General features: G+C 38.3%; 1 non-coding gene across 1 annotated transcript; it reads right to left on the bottom strand.

The window, feature by feature from the left end:
* Window positions 1–6501: 6501 nt before the first annotated feature.
* On the bottom strand, window positions 6502–6630 carry LOC139013373 (small nucleolar RNA SNORA38). The gene has a single exon (XR_011472022.1). It is a non-coding gene; the product is annotated as a small nucleolar RNA SNORA38 (small nucleolar RNA).
* Window positions 6631–7236: the final 606 nt, after the last annotated feature.

Genomic DNA, 7236 nt, shown 5'->3' with positions numbered 1-7236 from the left:
CTCTTTCTCCAATGTCGATAAACACCAGCTTCTGCAATCTGGATGTGAAAACGTCATCATCATAAAGACGTGCCTTAAGTCTTTGCTTTTTCTCTAAAGAAAGCACACACCACCACCTCTTCCCCTGTCACTCTCAGGTTCCTTTACAAGGGTAGCAATGGCCCCCTAAGAATCTCCGTCTTTCCTCCTCAAATTCCAATTCCTCAAGCTCCAACACTCAGACTTGCTGTTTCTCTCTTCCTTTTCCATCACCCAACCCTCCCTTCCATAGACCAACCTACCCTCTCAGGATTTTAAAGTCCATGCTGTGCGTGTGTCCCCATCCTAGACTCTGTACAATTGAAGGCACCTGACTGCTGACCCAAAGGAAGAGTCACTCTCTGTAAAGTCAGGGAAGGGAGCAAAAATTGTGAATACTTATATATTAGGCACTTCCCCCTCTTCTATACTCACTTTGAAAATGATATCCACTTTCCTACATTATAAGAATATTTTCTCCAGATAAAAACTAAGCTATATGAGATTAGATTTTGGGTCTCTTACTTCTTTGCTTAAAAAAACACCTCATCTATAATAATAAAAGCATAATATGCTAATTAGACTGGATGCCCTTCCGGATGACCTTCTAGACGAAGCCACGGCTGTGAGGAAAGCCCAGGTCCTGGGTGCCAGAGGGAAGCTGGTGCCAGCAGCAGGGGGGGAAGGAAGGCCTACTCTTGCAGGAATTTTGTGCATCAGGCCTCTGGTTGTTAATAATATAAATTCCGTGTCTTGGAATTCCAATTTCCCAATGCATTGATCTCAGCCTGCCTTGCTGGTCACATTCCTCATTACTGTCTTTCGTGCCTCCATGCCTCAATTAACAGACCACCAATTATTTCCCAAGCTGTCTCTGCATTTTCCTGTCTCCATGTATTCCTTCTTCCACTCACCCCCTTTACCCTCCCCGCACATCTGTCCAATGTCTACCCATCTCTCTAGTTCAAAATCAAGGCTGCTAATTCCACAAAACTAGCTGTCCTGAGGATTAAATAAAGCAATGTGTACAAAGAATTTAGTGCAGTGTCTAGCAAGTACTACAAGTCCCAGATAAATACTATATAATAAATACTTTGCCCCATACTATTATTTTTGTAAAGATCTTTTTTATAATTTATAAGCTTTTTGATCTTAGTCATTTTTATATGTCTTACACAGCCTATGTCAGTTTGCTCATTTAGCAACCTATAACCCAACTCAACTAGCTTAAACAAAAAGTAGAATTTATTGGGTCACATAACTGAAAACTCTAGGAATTGGGCTGGCTTCTCCCTGTTTCTAAACTTAACTTTGCTCTCCTCTCCGTATTTTAATTCTCAGGCTCATGAGGAGTTTAGGTGGCTGCACTAGCTCCAGCCTCCCGGGCTCTTGGGAGGGAGAGGGCCTGCTGTCCAACAAGCTCAAGCAAAATCCTTTGAGTTTCACTTGCTTCAACTGGGTCAGGTTCCCATTTCTTAACCAGTCACTCTTGACAAAGCACTCAGATGCTTTGATTGGCAGCACCTGGGTCGCCTGTCACTAACTAAACTGCATACTGCCTAAGCGGGTGGACCCACACCCACAAAAATTGGAGACATACCAAAAGTAGGGTGAGTGGATGCTGGGAGCCAGGAAACACCCTAAGACCTTCCATAAAGGAGGTGCTCAGTACATTTTTAGCAAATGGAGTTGAATTAGTATTCTCGTTAGTGGTCAAAGAATGGGCAAGATTTACTGCTCATCAAATGACAGTTGAAAAGGGGGAGGAAGCCTACATTGGTTGAGCAGGTACTGGTACCAGGCACTGAGCTAAGAGATTCAAATAGGTTGTCATTTGATTTAATCCAAGAAAAATCTGTGATCGAGTTGTCATTATGCTCATTTGACAGATGAGAAAGGTAAGAGTAAAGAGGTTACATAATCCTGAGGGGCCGTGCAGAGCTGAAATTCCAGCCCAGTCCGCCTGACCAGGCCAGCGCTCCTTCCCAGTCGCCCGCAGCCCTGGGTTCTGGACTGCAGTTTCTCTCTTCAGCGATCACTGGGGCTGGGATTCTATAATCTTTCCCTACAGACCGTCCCATGTTGTATAAATCTGAGGGGCGAGAAACTCCTCGATTTCCATTGTTTTAAGTGGATTGCATTTCACCCTCTCTGCCTTCTAGAGAAAGTGAAAAACCATCGAGCTCTCTAAGAAAACCTTCATGGATTTGATGGTAGTAATTAAATAGCCACTTAATCTTTTCTCCTTTTGTGAAAAAGGGTTTGATCCCTTTAACCTTTCCTTGGAGAGCCTATTTTAAGATCCTTTGACACAGGACACATTTCTGCTGAAGCTCTGGACCTTACTTTTCAGCCAGAACATGACTTGAGGCAGCTCTCAGACCCAAAGTTTCCCCCACCTCCAGGAAATATGGACTCAGCTGTGTTGACATCTACTTTCCCTCTGTGGGACCTCTAGTGCTGTCAACCCCCTCTACTGATGTGACCCCTACACACACACACCCTACAACCACCACCACAGCAACACACACACACATACTACCACCACCACAGCACACACACACACCCCGCCACCACCACAACACACATTCACGTATTCCACTATCATCACAACACGCATGCACACCACCACCACAACATACACACACCACTGCCACAACACACACAAACAACAATACACACACACAAGCACACAGCACATAATTACAACAACACATACAAACAAGAACACACAAAAGCACACACCCATCCCAACACATACCCGAACAACACATACGCAACATACACAAAACACATACCCCCAACAACACACACAAACAAGACACACACACAAAAAACACACTCACACCAGTAACTTATACACATACAACGCAATACATACAGTATATATATATAACCAACAACACAACACACAAACACACATACTCCAACAATATACACCTATCACAGTCGACACACACAAATACACAATAACACACACACACATCAACATCCCAGGCCCATGCTAAAGCCATGCAAGGTTTTGCTTTTCAGTGGCAGCCGCTGGAATTGCCTTCTGTAACTCCTGATGCAGGGAGCTGCCTGGGATTCCTGCTCCTGTCCACAGCAGATTCACGTCATTCTAGCTTTGAAACCTGGCAATCTAATCACTTTATTTCTTCACTCCCACAGACAAGAGAGGAATGTGATTTGCTGTTTTTGAATTTCAAGAAATGAAATAGATATGAGATCTGTTTTCTTGATACCTTTGTCTCTCCATGCTAGACTGTGGAATGATCTGTCTTCTGGTCGAATTGGCCTCTGACCACTGGCCCTGATGTAGGCTCTTCTGGCTTTCTTTTAACATACCAAAGACAGTTTTAAAAGAAGAGGAAGGAAAAAGAGAAAATTCTGGATATGGTAATGGATGATTTTGTATATGAAGGCTTTTCTATAGTTGCCAGAATTTCTGCAATGAACATTTCACTTGGAAATCAGGGAAAATATCAATAAACGTTAAAATTAATTCTAAATAGTTAAAATATTAAATAGTGGCCAAATCTTTATCAAGCAGGTATAAATAAAAAGAAAAGGTGAATGGCAGTAACAATTGAACAAAGGAGAATTCATCATAAAGGTACCATGCAGAATGGAAATATTTATAGTGATTAAAGTCATATGAAGAAAGCCTAGAATTAAATATAAATTACAAAAATTGACAGGAGAAATCAACAGAAAAATAATTGTCATTAGGAGATCTAAACACCAGACTTTGACAATCAAAAAGGAAAAAAAGGGACATCAAACTTTGAAATACTACAATTATTAAAGTTGATTTATAGGCAAATATTGAATTTGTTTCTTAACAACAAAGAATGAGCTGTTTTTTAAAGTATTATTTGAAATCCTGAGCAAAACAAACAAAATATAAAGCCATAAAGGAAATTTTTAGCTAAAATGCAACAAAACTAGAAAAAAATTACACAAGTTTAAATAAGAATAAAAATATAAACCCTCAATTACTTAGAATTTTTAAAAATTCTTTATAAGGATTTCATAAAAATTAAATCAAAACTATAATTAAAAGCTTTTTAGAAAGTAATAAAAATCAGAATATTATATACAAGCATTCATGGAATATGGCCAGATCAGTACAATGGAGTATGTTGAGGGTCTCAAAGACTCTCATTATTTAACCAGAAATAATGAAACTAGATGAATCATATAACCAAAAAAAAAAAGAAAGAAAGAAAGGAAAAGAAATAGAAGAATAAATCCAAACAAGTAGGAATATATAAGAAAAGTAAATACAGCAATTTATTAAATAGAAAATAAAGTATACTTGATTAATTTAAGTGTTTTTAATATTTTAAAGGCTAACAAAATGGAAATACTTTTCACCTTTAAGATCCAGGAAAAGAGAAAATACAAACAAATAATGCTAGAAATGGAAAAGGGATATGAACATATTATGAAGGAGATTTAAATGGAAAAAGATATTGTCTGTTGATCATGTAAAAATATTAATAAATGAATGATTTTTCTGGAAATTGTTAAAATTGATTAAGTAAATTATACATATGGAAAAAACCCCAGTAACCTTGAGAAGGTATTGAACAATTGCTTTCAAAAAATCTCCAGGTCCAGATGGCTTACCAAAGAATTCTTTTGAAGGTTCAGAAAACATGATTCCTATGTTATGTAAAACATTCAGAAACATAAATAAAGTTTGAAATTGACCAAAAGTTTGCTTATCCATTCACTAATAATGTACATTTAAAAAATTAGAGGAACAGCAGTTTCATTCCTAGAATTTACAAGAGCAATGAAACTTATATCCACATAAGGACTTCTATGCACATGTTCATAATAGAATTATTCATAATAGACCCAAACTGAAACAATCCAAACACTCATAAACTGTTGAAGAGAGAAACAAAATGCAGTACACCCACACTAAAGAATTAAATATTAAGTAAAAATGAATTAAATATGTGCTATTATAACATGCTGAAACATGGATAAACCTCAAAAACATTATGTTATGTGAAAAGAGTCAGACATAAAATATAATTCCATTTCAATGAAATGCCTAGAAAAGACAAATTTATAGAGACATAAAGGGAAGTGGTTTCATTTTGTTTTGCTTTGCTTTGTTTTGTTTTTATCAATAACTAGAGGCCTGGTGCACGAAATTCATGCACGGGTAGGGTCCCTAGGCCTGGACTGCGATCAGGGCCGGCTGGGACCTTCCTTACCCCGGCTGCCAGCTGCTGGTGGGGCCCTCCTTTGTTCCACAATGCCCCCTGATGCTCAGCTCACATCATAGCAAGTGGTTGAACTCCTGTTTGGTCGAACTCCTGGGGAGATAATTTGCATATTAGTCTTTTACTATATAGGATTGCCTGGGGATAGGAGTGGGATCAGGGATTGACTACAAATGGGCTCCAGAAAAATTTGAGAGGTTATGGGGACTGTTATAAAATTGGAATGCCCTAAAATTGTTTTAAAATTTATGATAGTTACAAAACTCTATAAATTTACTAAAAATCTCTGAATTGTACCTTAATCATCAGATTTTATGGTATATAAATTATACCTCAATGAAGCTGTTAAAAATAGCTAATTCTCAAATAAAAAAACAATACAATACTTTAAACAATAAAGATTTTTTAAAAAAATCTACACTAATAAAAGAGTAAGATGCAAATTGACCGTACCTTCATGGTGCCCACCAGCCAATCAAGAGTGAGTATACAAATTAACCCAACAAAGGTGGCGGGTTAATTTGCATACGGGCCTCTGAGCAGCGTAGGAAGGCGGAAAGGCGGCTCAGCTGGAGCAAGGCAGTGCCGGCAGCCAGGGGAAGGAAAGCCCATTCTTGTACAAATCTTCGTGCATCGGGCCTCTAGTAATACAATAAGATTCCATTAACAGAGGTAAACATTTATCCAATTAAAAAAAAATTTAGACAAAGATTCAATTCGAAGGGTACCAAGATGCATAGTAATCAGGATATAAATTGCTACAATGATTTTAGAAAACAGAATTTTCAAAATGTTAATAGGTTTGACTCATTAGTTCCATTTGAGGAGTCTGTCTCTCCAAAAATAAAGATGTGTGCTCTAAAGGGATGCGCATTACAGAATTCTTTATGATTTAACTACCAATTAGAACAGCCTAAATATTAACAACGTTAGGGAGATGGGTATATAAATCATAGTACACCAAACAATGCAATTTACATAGTTGATAAAGATCGTATTTTCCAAGACTACTTATGGACATAGAAGGATGCTCAAGAAATAATGTCAAATGGAAAAGAAAAGCAAGGTCTAAATTCTATACACAGACTAATCCTAAATGAAAAAGGTATCTATTTATGATTGGGAGGGCTTAGGCCAAATGTTGACATTAATTTTCTGGATGATGCAATTATGGATAATGTAAGTTTCTTTCCAATGCTTTTTGTTTTGTATTATCTAAATTCTTTTTTTTTTCTTTCTATATGGGATGTTGATCTTGAGCCTGCAGGGAGCAAGCTGTCCCAGATGTCTCAAAATCCACATTTCTTTGCCTTCAATTCTTACTTGTCCAAAGACAGGGAACCTATGACACCTCTTTGGATGAGGGTTGTTTTATCGAAATTCTTGACAATGAGAATGCATTATTGCTTTATCAGTTGCAAATCAGAAATTCTGTTGGAAAACTGAAAATGCTATAAAGATAACAAAAATGAATAAGATGGAAATGAATTGTAACTCTCCCCATCTGTACCAAAAGCAGTTTTCAAATAGGAAGTACAAGGTCTAATAGCAATCCTGACTAGTTGAGCTTGCATTAGGCAACGGTGAACTCTATCCTACTTCGCCTTCTTCCCATTTCAAGGGCAGCATAGGGACAACCGAGCCAACTTGGTGTGTGTGGCTTTATTTGCAGCAGTGGTGGATCTTTAGGACTCGGAAGCACTTTCCCACCTTGGAGTGAGGGGCCATTGACAACCTAGCCCCACAATGGTCCACAGTGGGCCTCCCATCTTCAGTGGTGATGTCTGTGGTAAATAACCAAAGCGTCTGTTTCAAAACATCACATATGTGGAAGACAAACGCTACCACCCAGTAGCCACCTATGGTGGCTCCCAGGCCCATGAGTATCCAGAAGCCTCTTGCTGGATTCTTTCTTACTTTGAAAATTCAGTCTTTTGTATAGTAACTTCAGTGTGTGAGTTGATTCGGGAGG

This window comes from Myotis yumanensis, unplaced genomic scaffold (assembly GCF_028538775.1).
Source record: "Myotis yumanensis isolate MYYU_CA2020_CCGP unplaced genomic scaffold, mMyoYum1.0.hap1 SCAF_6, whole genome shotgun sequence".
NCBI lineage: Eukaryota > Metazoa > Chordata > Mammalia > Chiroptera > Vespertilionidae > Myotis > Myotis yumanensis.
The sequence above is the reverse complement of the archived record's forward strand: the minus strand, read 5'-3'. Positions and strand labels throughout refer to the sequence as shown.